Source organism: Trachemys scripta, chromosome 4 (genome assembly GCF_013100865.1).
Source record: "Trachemys scripta elegans isolate TJP31775 chromosome 4, CAS_Tse_1.0, whole genome shotgun sequence".
Taxonomy (NCBI): domain Eukaryota; kingdom Metazoa; phylum Chordata; order Testudines; family Emydidae; genus Trachemys; species Trachemys scripta.
Window position 1 is genome coordinate 118,049,491 of NC_048301.1, and position 14,054 is coordinate 118,063,544.

The following is a 14,054-nucleotide window of genomic DNA, read 5'->3' on the forward strand; positions in this document are numbered from 1 at the left end:
GGTATAAATACATGAAAGGATGGGGGTTGCTTTACCAAGTGTGAGGTCAGTCTAATGAGATCCTCCCCTGCTTCTGCCTAGCATTCATGGACTATAACATCTGTAAATGACCTTTCTCCCCCTAGTTCTTTCTCTGGCCTTGGCTCAGCTACTCTAGTGAATGAAGAATGTGTGTGTGTGTGGGGGGGAGGGATTAATGGCTCGACCCAGCTCCCACTGAAGTCCATAGAAAGAGTGCCATTGACGTCTCTGCAGCTGGATCAGGCCCTAATCCTTAATCCTGTGCTTCTGGACTGCGTCTCCTGCCTTGGAGTGTAAGGTGCGGGAGAGAGCAGTTGACTCCCTCCTGCTCCCCTGCACAAGCAAGTAATCTGCATCACAGTCTAGCCCCAAAAGAGCCTGGTTTTAAAGCCTTGTAACTGCTGACAAAGGCAGCTTCATAGCCCAAACTAGACAGATACAGAAACTTCCTAGTGCATTTGCTATAACCTTTATGGCCTCTTCTCTCCTTCACCAAGGAGAATTCTTTATTACGTAATGCTCAGGCCCCCGCCTGTTCAATTAAAACTTCGGGAACCAAGACTAGAGGAACACATGCTATATAATTAAGAAGTGTCTAATATTACTGTCGCCTACTCCTACCTTTTGGCATCAGTTTCTGAGCAGTCTGTGGGCATGGAACAAGTTGATTCATTCCACTTGACAATGCAGAGCCTTTGCGAGTTCACTTTGGGTAGCTTTAATTTCTAATAAAGAAGACATCAGGCCTTGACGAGCTCTAACCCTGGTCTCAAATGTAGATGGTCATTAAGAGATTCTTTTGAAGCTATGGATTAAAGATGGTAATAAAATAAAATAGCTGTCATGGCGTGATCTACCTGAGGGAATTTAAATTGCCAACTTGCTCATATGAATTCCAGTGAGCTGCTAATTATCCTGAACGAATACCCCCTTCCCCCCCCCCCCCCCACGTTATGCGGTAATTGGATGAGGCCCTTTTTTCTGTGTGCTGCACAATCTTACATGCTAACAAAGAGCCATGACATGCAAATAGACACTGATTATACAGCTTACCGCCACAATGGAGAAGCTTGTTGGCAATTGTAGCAGAGAAGCCAAGGACTAAGTGGACTCAAACTGCCCTCCCCCACAGTTCCTGGAAGTAAAGGACATCATGGGCAACCTTGCACGATCGTCTGTGCTGTGCCTGTTCCCTGGATAGAGGCCACCAGTCTCCAGACCTGTTAATCTCCTTTCAGTGAGGTACCAGTGTACCACAATTTGTACTGTGCTCACTGGCTCTGACCCAGAGCCCATTGAAGTTAATGGAACATCTCCCCTTGACTTCAGTGGGCTTTGGACCAGACCCTTAAGACTACAGTTGCTGCTACTCCACTATTGGCATGTGAGTCTAGTGCAATATTAATTGCTACAGGGACAACTTGTTTTCTTCCCCGAACAATAGAACGAGGTGCTAATGGCCTTGTGGCATATTTATAATGGAGATGCCAAATAATCAAAAAATATTGTTTTTCAATGAGCATTAATTGGACGTTTGAAACCCAAACCTTCCTTTTTTTTTTCTGACAAGAGTCAAAGAACCTCAGACATCCCCATTAATTGTTTGTTAAAAGGCAACTCATCACGTAAGAAGGAAAAAATACTTCTGCAGAAAGTACATTTTAGGTAATTCGTCAATAAGCTCATTAGGATAGCGAGATGATAAAAGAGCTAGATTATGATTAATGTTCAGAGGGCCTAATAGGAACTTGGAACATACAGTGCAAGCAACACCAGGCTGTGGATTCGGCTTGGCTATATAGAGTATGATTGTCACAGAGAGGTAGGACGGCCTTACATTTAAGGCACTGGACTCAGTCTTAGGATACCTCCATTAAATCCTTGCCTCTGCCACAGACTTCTTTTGTGACCTTGAGTAAATAATAGAGAGTCCGGTGGCAGCTTTAAGACTAACAGATGTATTGGAGCATAAGCTTTCGTGGGTGAATACCCACTTCATCAGACGCATGTACATAATGTAGTAATGAGTAAATAATGTGATCTCTCTGTGCCTCAGTTCTCCGCCTATGAAATGGCAATGAATAACCCCCTCTGTGTCTGCTTGCTCCATTTAGATGATAAGATCTTTAGGGAAGGGAGTGTCTCTTATTATGTAGACACACAATACCCAGCACTACGGGGCCTCTAGGTGCTATAGTCAAGCAAATAATAATGACAGCGATCTAGAAGTCTATCCTTAAAACAGCCTGGCAAATGGCTCCAGGCATATCCAGAGATATGTGCTGCAAATTGGCTGCATTCGATGTAAAGCATGTCTAAACACACATACTGTTTCACTGCTAGCCAGAATTCACGCTGTGCCACTTACTTACTTTATTGCATTAGGCACCTCTGATGTAGACCAAAAAAATGGCCTGTATTTGTGTATGTGTGGATATTCCACCCTCCCAGATACTCAGCAGGGTGCAAATAGAGTCTTGCCATTATCATTGAAGGGGTCTAAAGAAAATGTTACCGAGGCCTTCCCTGTTGTAGCTACAGTGGGTGTTTGGGTTGCTTTTGATGGGTCAGTGTTCTGCTGGAGCATCTAGCATGGGCGTAAGTCACTGAAAATTGATTCCACAGTAAATCAGCTAAGGTTGAAAATATGAAATCTTTTTTTTAGGGGGGGACCCTAAATTGACGGGTATAGGAAGCTGCTCTATACTTCAGAGTTCTTTACTCTGTGATATTGCTCAGTTTATTCTAGGTGTTGTACTGCTGCCCATCTCCATAGTATCTGGGCACATTCCATGTAAAATCAATAGCAATAGCGAAGTCCCTAATGGTTTTCATGGAGTCTCTGGTACTTCTCCCTTTTGGGGATACTGTCTTTGTTTGGGGATAGGTGTTTTTTTTTTTAGATTTTATTAATTCTCTCTGTTTTGTTTGCTTGGGTGATAGGTGTTTATTGGGTAAAGGGGAGTGTTGTGAGTGATTCTTAGGATGGTAAAGCTCTTCCAAAGAGGAAGGTTTTACAGTGTTTCCTAAAGATGGTCAGAATCTGGCGTCACCTGGTCTCCTCTGGAAGTTTGTTCCACAGCCAGATCCCCTCAGCAAAGAAAGCTTTGTCTCCAGCTTTCACATGCTTTGTCCTGGGCTTGGCGATCTGCATTGCTCCCATTGTTGTGGTGGCTCATGGACTGAAATCTGACCTTCAGTGTAGCAGGGCATGATCCAGTCCTTGCTGTGAAAATTAGGACTAAATCCTTAAACTGATGCTGGAAACTGACTGGGAGTCAGGGGAAGGGCTTGAGCATTGCCCGATGTGCTCATGATGGCCTAAACCATGGAGGAGGTGGGCAGCCGCATCCTGTAATTTCTGGAGCCTGTGCATCATCTTCACATTCAGCTTCAGACACAGCGTAACTCAGGCTGGAGGTGACAGAGGCAGGGGTCGCTTTGTCCCGGTCCTTGTCCAGGAAGAAGGGATGAAGTTTCCTAGCCAGCTGGAGGTAAAAGGAAGGCAGATTGGGAGACTGATGCTACCTGCTCAGCTATGATGAGTGAGGAGCCACATGTGACTCTGAGGTGTCACACCACTCTGACGGATGGGGGCTGTGGGCCTTCAGAGGGCGGTAGAGACGTCAAAGCGTTTCCCCTTTCTGACTAGCATCACTTCCGTCTTGCCTGGGCTCATCTTAAGCCAGCTGTTCTTGTAGCATTCAGACTCTTTAGCAGTGGCGATGGTTGAATCCAGTGAGAATGAGATACATGGATGTGTGTCATAGTCATCCTGTGGGCAGCCGACCCTATGGCATCTTGTTCTCTCTCCCAGTGGCTTCATGTAGCTATGGACATGAACACATCTCACTACCTATTTGCTGCTTAATACCTGCTTTCAGCTATTTATATTCATTTGAAGATTGAGGTTAACAGGCGAGGTAGCTGCCTCCCATAGTACCAGAGTAGGAGGTGAACAAGCTTAATTTCTGTCCCACCAGTCATGGTGGGTCTCTCTTACCGACCATGTTGGATGAAGACTTCAGAGTCCAAGGATATCAGGATTATAATCTTAGAAGAATGGACTGGACAAAGCAGTGGAAAATATACTGTAGGGAGCAACCCTACACTTTCTAGGAAGATGCACTAGATGTCGGCTAGCAAGCAGGTCCTTTCTGTCCCTTTGGGCCTGGTTCTGGTATCTTTACTCAGACTGAAGAGTTGTTATTAAGCAAATGGATTTACACACGTAGCCCCAATCAGTTCAATAAAATGATGTAGGTGAGTGTGAGTAAAAGGTGCAGAACTGGGCCCTTAAGGAAAAATCACAGCGAGCTCCTTCCTCTCTCCTTCATCCTCCCCTACACAGAAAGAAAATAACTCCTCGGAAGTCAGCATGTGTATGTGCAACATTCAAACTACTAAGAAAGCAGTAAAAAGTATTGGGGCTGTTAGTAATTAAAAAGATAGAAAAACAAACAATCTATCAGAAAAGCAAATTTCCCATAAACTGAACAGATACTTGTCTCTACCTGCTTTCAATTCATAACAGAACCAGGAGACTTGGGGAGGCTCGGATCCAAGAAAAATTATTATCCATGTCAGGAGTGCTTCGTTCTGAGTCATAACAGGAGCTGTATGACACTCACCCTTATTAGCAACTTTCAGTCTTGCACATTTTAATATGCTGTTATTTTATCCCTCTTTCGCTAAGAAATTGTTATCAGATAGACGTCACTGCCTTTGTGTTTTGGTTTTAATGGTGAAGTTGTCTGGACATCCCTTGAACTCCTCCAGCTGGAGACAGCAATAAATAAGGTGCTGAACAGCTCATCAAATGACTCAGTCTAAAAATAGCTCTCCCGGCAGCATCTTCTGATGATCATATCTCTCTCTGTGCAACACGCACAGACTCTAAAAATAGAGGATTATAATCAAAAAGCTGAAAGACCCTTAACTACAGTATAGAGACATTAGCAGGTGCTCCAATAATGAAGCCTTTGCAAAGGCAATGAGAAGATTTTGATGAGGTTGCTCTTTTCCAGTCTACTTGCTTGCAGTTTTCTGTAGTGGGCCAGATTCTCAGCTGATGTAAAACTGATTTGGTATCAGTGGAATCAGGCTCAATTTATATCATCTGGGGATCTGTCACAATAGGAACTGTCTCATCATTTTCCCATCCCTCGGCCATGGGGCATAACATTTCCCCTCTTTCCCCCCTTTCTCCACGCCACCCTACTTGAATCTTCATAGATCATCTTATGGAAGAACCCTCACTTTGCCATCCATCCATTTCACTGTGTGTAGGTTTCTTAAGACCTTCTTAGAAGACCAAATGCATCTAAGAGCTGACTTTAATTACCAGCCATGAATACCCTGAATGAAAAATATTCACGTAATATAGCCTCCTGCTGTCTATGCTGGTTTCTTTATATACAAGTCTCTCAAATGCCATTGTCCTACTTCAACCTTCTGATATGTTAAATCGCTTACAAGGCTTTTCTTTAGCTGCACTAAATAAAATGACAGATACATCATATAAACTGAAGAACACAGCCACCTTTCTTCTAAGAGAGGAAGCCCAGGTTAGCTGACATAAAGGATTAAATTGAAGAATTGAGTGTTATCAAGAATATTTTTTTCTTTTGCAAAATAAAAGATATCACTTTTCTCTACATGGCTCTTTTTAGTCCTGGAGTTTTAGGTTTCAGAAATGATTTCCCAGCTTTTAAGTTGCAATGGAAAGCTATAATTCTATCTTTCCAACTTTAAATTGCTAAAAGTTTTGGTACATACCAGACAGATAGCAAATAGCATAAGCCATTGAATCACCTACATTACAAACCTAACCCTAACTAAAGGGAGCCAGGAGTAGCATTTTGGCCAGCTTAGCTTGTCCAGCAAACAAAAAGTGACATATGGAACAAATGTGTGAAATTAAAGTAATGACTCAGTGGAAAAGAAAATCTTTTAAAAAAGAGAAATTGATTGTTATGTTGATGACACTCATAAATATTAAGAAAAATTAATGACATCATAAGAAGGACCATATCTGAGAATATCACTAAAGCCAAAACAGATGTGGCTGCCAACTGTATCACTACCTTCATAAGCTGATTAGTCCCTGTACAAATCTAAAATTATGGCCTACATTTTAGGGGGGTAGTTAGAAATTTAACTTTAAACTAATGAATTTGTGTTAGGATTTAGAAACAATTAAACTTTTTAAAATCTAAATTTAAGCTCCATCAACTATCCTCATTGTACAATTAATTCTCATTCATTTCCTTCAGGTGCAGAAGAGATAAGAAGTAGAATTTCACCCTCCCTTTGCCATCATGCCCAGAACATATAAAGCCAATTAGAGGATTGTCTGCACAAAATCCAACCTCTGTAACAGAGGTTAAGTAACATTATGTTCTGTGGGCCATTGGAAGCCATTCCATCAGTGAAATAGCTGCACACGTCATGAGAAAAATTAGAGACTAGGCATTTTTCTTTCAAATTTTTCCCCACTTAAAAAAGAGGTTTTTAACCAGCAGCAGCCCATGCTCTGTTCAATTAAATTAACTTGGCTAACAGTTTACAGACCAACTATTTGTTAGCTGGGTATAAACCCTGTATAGCTGATGATGAAGAAACCATGGATTTAAAAAATGAGGAACAGCATGTTAATGTGGGACGAAATGAGAATATGAGCCACATTATCTTAACTCCATCGCCAGGAACATGTATTTAGAAGTGCATTAACCATTTGCTAGACTGCCATCCAAGGGCAGCCTGCTCTAAAACCTACTCACATCAGTGGGAGGCTTTTAATTATCTACAATGGGCATTATCTCAGACTCTAATAAATATTGTTCTAATTGAATGTGTTGATGGGTTTGTATATCTAGTATCTCAGCTTTCTGCCTGGGATTAATAGAAGGTTTTTTCCCCTAGGGACAGTGTCCGAATCTATTGCTGCTTAGCACTTAGAGACCTCAGTCAGGTCAGGGCCTCATTGTGTTAGGTGCTGTACATATAATAACAACAGTCCCTGCCCCAAGGAGCTTACAATCCTGCACTTTATATATTCCAGTCATGGTACAAATATTAACTACTGAATCCTTACAACCATCATGGAAAAGTCCTACACGATGTAATCAAAAGAATAACTTTTTAAAGGTTTTTTTTTAGATCGTTCTACAACATTTAATAGTAAGCCACATCCCTACTATTGAATTCTATAGGATAACTCATAAAACCCACAGAAAGGGTTTCATTCTCTATGATAGTCTGTAGGTCTTTGGAACAAGTTCTATAGAAAACCTATTCCATCGCTCTAAAATCCTACTGGATCCATTTAGCGCACTGTGAGATCCCCAGGTGAACAGACACAGACTGCCAGCTTCCAATAGCTTTGTTCAGAGTGAATACTGTCTTATTCCACAGCTGGTGGCAATAGGCTTCCTCATGGAGCAATGGATGGCCCAGAGAGAGCTTAATTGACTTACTTAAGGTTGCATAAGAAACCAATGTCAGCTGCAACATTAGAACTCAGAAATGTCTGGTTTCCAGTCTCACACGGTAACCAGGAGGCCATGTTGCATCTGCGGGTACATTAAAAAAGTAGCCAGGCATTTCCTGCCATCTGGTTTTCCTACAGAACATATGAAGGGTTTAAAACTTCCAATGGGTGACTGAAACACATAAACAATGTTACTTCAAGTGATTTAGCATTAGTGCTTTAGATTGGCATTAACAGGTCACTGAGATTTTCCTTACCTATCTAGCCCCCTGCTGTGTATTGCAGAATCAAGAGAATATCCTCCCCACCGCCATTAATTGCAGCTTTCAGGACAATAAGGATAGAAGAATAATGTACCCTTCAATGGAATATGATTTTGAAAACTTCTTGCATGATCAAGACAGAATGAAGTATGGAATTAGCATGTAGCTTTCCAGGTGCTAAAGATCCCTTTTTTTACATTAAGTTTTGTTGTCATTACTGTGCAATGTTTTGATCTCAATGAAGAAAAAGGGAGCTCTAAAAATCAGCCAGAATGATTCAGTTGCATTTGCAAAACCCATGTATATTGAACATGACAGCTCAGAGGAGCTATTGTCCTTCCATTTACCAGGGGCAACTCCAGGCAATCATGTTAATGTCTCTTTGAACCTCCAGTGAAATAATGTCCATGTCACTTCCAATAGCAGGCAGAAGACAAAGGCGAATAATTCTTGTTTCCTCCACTGGAAACACCAAGTGAGTAAACTGGCAATTAAAAACTACAACAATTTTTTCAAGGTCTTTTGTTTAGGGTATTCATTAAAGATCCCCCTACTAAGACAAATTCCCTGCTTCATTGACTTAAGCAGGGAATCTGGCCCTTTTCTCGCCAACTTCTAGTTTCTCTAATTCCGTATGTTTAGGCCCTGTGTCCTGGAGATCCTGTCTCTAGCGGGGAAGGTCTGGCCATGGTTCCCACTCAGAGCACAGCTAGATGATGCTTACACATCACATTTCCCCTCCTGTTCATCCCAAGTTGTCCTTTGTTCACTTTCATGCTCTAACCTGTTCCATAGTCAATAGAGGCTGTGGTGCTGTCAGTGGAGATATGCACAACTAAAGCACATTCGAAATCCTCTTGCAGACAAAGCTTCGTATTTGAAAAGTCATGGAAGACGGGAGAGATTCCAGATGACTGGAAAAGGGCAAATGTAGTGCCCATCTATAAAAAGGGAAATAAGGACAACCCAGGGAATTACAGACCAGTCAGCTTAACTTCTGTCCCCGGAAAGATAATGGAGCAAATAATTAAGAAATCAATTTGCAAACATCTAGAAGATAATACGGTGATAAGTAACAGTCAGCATGGATTTGTCAAGAACAAATAGTGTCAAACCAACCTGATAGCTTGCTTTGACAGGGTAACAAGCTTTGTGGATGGGGGAAAGTGGTAGATGTGGTATATCTTGACTTTAGTAAAGCTTTTGATATCGTCTCGCTTGACCCTCTCATAAACAAACTAGGGAAATGCAACCTAGATGGAGCTACTATAAGGTGGGTGCAAAACTAGTTGGAAAACTGTTCCCAGAGAGTAGTTATCAGTGGTTCACAGTCATGCTGGAAGGGCATAATGAGTGGGGTTCCTCAGGGATCCGGTTTTGTTCAATATCTTCATCAATGATTTAGATAATGGCATAGAGAGTACACTTATAACGTTTGTGGATAATACCAAGCTGGGAGTGGTTGCAAGTGCTTTGGAGGATAGGATTAAAATTCAAAATGATCTGGACAAACTGGAGAAATGGTTTGAAGTAAAAAGGATGAAATTCAATAAGGACAAATGCAAAGAACTCCACTTAGGAAGGAACAATCAGTTGCACACATACAAAATGGAAAATGACTCCCTAGGAAGGAGTACTGTGGAAAGGGATGTGGGGGTCATAGTGGACCATAAGCTAAATATGAGTCAACAGTGTAACTCTGTTACAAAAAAAGCGAACATCATTCTGGGATGTATTAGCAGGAGTGTTGTAAGCAAGACATGAGAAGTAATTATTCTGCTCTACTCCACGCAGATTAGGCCTCAACTGGAGTATTGTGTCCAGTTCTGGGCAGCACATTTCAGGAAAGATGTGGACAAACTGGAGAAAATCCAGAGAAGAGCAACAAAAATGATTAAAGGTCTAGAAAACATGACCTATGAGGGAAGACTGAAAAAAATGGGTTTGTTTAGTCTGGAAAAGAGACAACTGAGAGGGCACATGGTAATCGTTTTCACGTACAAAAAGGTTGTTACAAGGAGGAGGGAGAAAAATTGTTCTTCTTAACCTCTGAAGATAGAACAAGAAGCAATGGGCTTAAATTGCAGCAAGAGCGGTTTAGGTTGGACATTAGGGAAAACTTCCTAACTATCAGAGTGGTTAAGCAATGGAATAAATTGCCTAGGGAGATTGTGGAATCTCCATCACTGGAGATTTTCAAGAGCAGGGTAGACAAACACCTGTCAGGAATGGTCTAGATAATACTTAGTCCTGCCATGAGTTCAGGGGACTGGACTAGATGACCTCTCAAGGTCCCTTCCAGTTCTATGATTCTCTGCCATTTATCATATTTACATAAGCTGGGAAGTCAGGAGAGGCTATGGAAGCAATGTACTCTAGCGGAATGAATACAGAGTTAGGGATCAGGAAGTCTTGATTTCTAAACCTGGATCTGTCATTGATTGGCTGTGTGGCCAAGAACAAGATATTTTTATTCTCTGCCTCAATTTCACCATCTGTAAAATGACACTAATAATGTTTATGCAACTTGGAGAGGTGTTGGGGGATTATTAGGTTAATAATATTTATGATGTTTTGAAAATGTAGGGTGGGATTTTCAAAACTGCTCAATGGGAGTAGAGTTAGGCTGAAAATGTGCACTTTTGAAAATCCCTCTTGTAAAGCACTGAATAACTACTGAGCATTATTATTATTGTAGCTCAGATCCCCAGCCTTTCAGGGACATGATCCACCAACTAGGCTCAAGTGGCACAAAAACTCAAGTTCATTAGGACATAGACGTTGGACAATTTGACATGTTTTGTTTTTGTCTCCTTTTTTAAAATATATTGCTCCTAAAAAGAATGAGGAGTGTCAATGAATGTCCCAGAAATTCAACATCCATAATGTATTAGGAGCAAAGGAATCAACAGCAGGCTGTCAAATGACAAAGTTAAACAGCAAATCAACCATGTCAAGAGAAGTACAGAGCCCATTTCATGCAAGAATTCTTTTTACATTAAATATACTTATTTTCTGCCTTGTTCTGAGCTGTGTAGCTCCTTGAGTATGTATCCAACTTCTGAAATGTTTGGTTTGGTTTTGCAGCTGTGGATTTTTTCCAGCATGTTTTATTTTTTAATGTTTGCATGGAGGCTGTAATCCTTACTAGCTATTCCTTTGCTATTACATATATCAGGCAATCTGATAGGAGGATAGGAAGTAATAAATGCACAACAGATAAACATTGATGCCTGTCATGAAAATTGGTCATGTGGTTCTTTGGGAAGGTATGGTCAGCAATTGATTACCAGTGATTTTCCAGGTAACGATGCTATTTAAGTTTCATTCATTTTGGTAACCTCATGTTAGCTAATGAAATTTGTGCTGTAAAAGGAATTGGATTAATGTCCCTAGAGACTAAATTCATTTGCATAACAGTGGGCGTAATGCAGAACTCCTCAAACTTTATCTCCTCAGTGCCTTGCCCCTGACCTAGAGATGAATCAACTATAGGGATGAGAAGCTAGTATCATCTTCATGATCCATTCAATCCTCTTTGTTAGCTTCTTAGTGTGACTCACTGACCACAATATATAACAAAAAAGATTGGGAGTGTGTAGTTTAGAGAAGAAAGGAAGAAGAGGGGACAAAGTAAAATAATGAATGGCATAAAGAAGGCGAGAGAGATCAGGCACTGCCAGTCACCCTCTCACATAATAACTAGGGAACGTGCATTAAACTGAAGAACAGGACATTTAAAACCAGTAAAAGGAAATATTTTTACACCATTTGCAATTAACCTGTGGAACTCATGGCCACAATACATCATTGAGATGAAGAGCTTATCGAGGATTCAAAAAAAAAAAAGAGAGACTAGTGATTTACATGGATTCTGAAAACACTCATAGTTACATTAGACAGGATTAAAAAACAAAACTGTAAGCACATACTTAATTCCTGTTGACTTCAAAGTTGAGCACATGCTTACTTAAGTGTTTTGCTGAAATGGGGCTAAAATGAACATTGTCTATTAAAATTTGCAAATCTAAACTAATATCAAAAAAGTTAAAGTTAAAAAAACCAAAAACATACAGAAAGGGATCTGGGAAAGTAGAAAATCTGTTATTTCATCTCTGCCAGTTTATGTATTTTTTGAAGATAGAATCAGAGAACTGCTGTTTTCTCTTCTTTGCATGGACCTTAGGCAGGTAACGAAAGAGCAGCTTGAAAATTAAACCATCCCATCACTTTTTATAAACCATTAATCATGTGTCATGTCACGGATGGTCTAGATCGGGGTCGGCAACCTTTCAGAAGTGGTGTGCCAAGTCTTCATTTATTCACTCTAATTTAAGGTTTTGCGTGCCAGTAATACAATTTAACATTTTTAGAAGGTCTCTTTTTATCAGTCTATAATATATAACTAAACTATTGTTATATGTAAAGTAAATAAGATTTTTAAAATGTTTAAGAAGCTTTATTTAAAATTAAATTAAAATGCAGAGCCCCTCAGACCGGTGGCCAGGACCCAGGCAGTGTGAGTGCCACTGGAAATCAGCTTGCGTGCCGCCTTTGGCACGCGTACCATAGGTTGCCTACCCCTAGTCTAGATAATACTTAGTCCTGCCATGAGTGCAGCAGACTGGACTAGATGACCTCTTGAGGTCTCTTTCAGTCCTATGATTCTATGCAGCATTAACTAGTTTTTCAAAGAGTGGAAAAACTAAAGCATTATTGATTTAATAATTATTCAGAAAAAAAAAGTTTGACTCCAGTGTACAATCGATATAAGAAATGCTGAATTGAGTTTTTCACAAGACAACTCCAGTCGTCACCTCTCCAGCATCTCCTTATTCCTAAATTCAGTTCTATTTTTGCCGCATGCATCACAATGCAGCCAAGCTGTCATCTGAAGTTTTGATCTCCAAACCTCTGTTTTGGTGATAATAGATGGAGCAGAAAGGGTTTTGTTAGACTTTTTGTAAGCCAGGTTGAATTTGCAGCATTTCTGGTTAAAATAATCTGGTTCCAGTTTCCAAATGGAGTCAATTTTGATTTGAAATTCACTAAGGAACATTAATAGAGGACACCGAAGGTGTCATATTAACTGTCATTTTTCCGAGCAGAACGAGATTGTAAAAAGGAAGAATTTCAATGGAATCAAGGACTAGAATGTGATGATGTAATTTTGTATCATTGCAAGTGCCTCTGCACTGAAAGAATTTCAAGTGACAAGCACTGTATATTTCATCTGGCCATGTTCTGAGCCCCTGCAGCATTATTGATCAGACACCTGAGAGTGAATGTGCATCATGCAGCAAGTTGCAAGATGGTGAAGAATTTGATGAGCTATGAAAGGGAATAAATTTCCTACCTTTCAGTTTTGAAAGCCAGAAGCCTCAGTTTTCCTTGCTACGAAGGTCCATTTTCTGTCCAAGGCTGCATGCACATTTCATAACAGAGGGCTGCCTGGGGCTTGATGTTTAAAATAAAGAATTGAAAGAGGCCATGCTTCTCAAACTGTAACTGAACAAGGTCCTTGTGCAGGTGAGACAGTGACTTAGTCATAAATACACTCTAGTATGAAACATGGTTTCCACCGTTTAAATAATACTTTTGTACCTACTAGAAGTCTCTGATTTGCCAACTGAATGTTTTGCACTCTGTTGCCTGAGGGCAGGTGGCACATGGGCAGGCCAGTGGGCGAGCAGCCAGTGCCCATGATGTACTTTCACAGATTTCAATCTGAAACTTTTCTTTCTTTCTTTCTCGCTCTCTCCCTGGTCTCCGACACAAAATCCATCTCTTACTGTGCCTCTCCAGATTGTGAGGGTTTTTTTTTTCTGAAGGTGAAAGTGTGATGTTATGTTCAAGGATTCCTGTTTCCTTGTATTGAAGCTTTTCACCCTGAAACTGCAGCAGTATCTTCCTTGGTCAATATTTAATTTAATTTAAATTCTAGTGCAGGCCCTAGGAATTAAATCCATTTATAAGAATTAGGCCTTGTAGTGGCGCAGGGCAGTTGTGATCTGCTGGTTCTCTTTGGTCCTCAAACCATGCAGCTGTTGCATACTTATTAAGTTGTAATGAGGCACCTTGCTTTGATCTTTTCTTTTTTTTTTTTACATTTCAATTAACCTTAGCGGTACTGCTGTTCCCACACAAGCAGGCGAGGAGAAGTTTGCAATGTCAATTACGATGTCCAGAGGTGCTTTCCTTAACAGCCTGTGATTATAGCGTGCTCAAAAAAATCATTTCAGAAGCATTTACTAATTTCTTTACAATTTAGCACTATT

The 14,054-nt window shown here is 40.6% G+C and overlaps 1 protein-coding gene across 1 annotated transcript in view; it reads right to left on the bottom strand.

Annotated features, from left to right (window-relative positions):
- Positions 1–14,054, bottom strand: part of KCND3 (potassium voltage-gated channel subfamily D member 3) — a 245,159-nt gene that overhangs the window by 61,187 nt on the left and 169,918 nt on the right. The gene's annotated exons all lie outside the window — the stretch shown is intronic.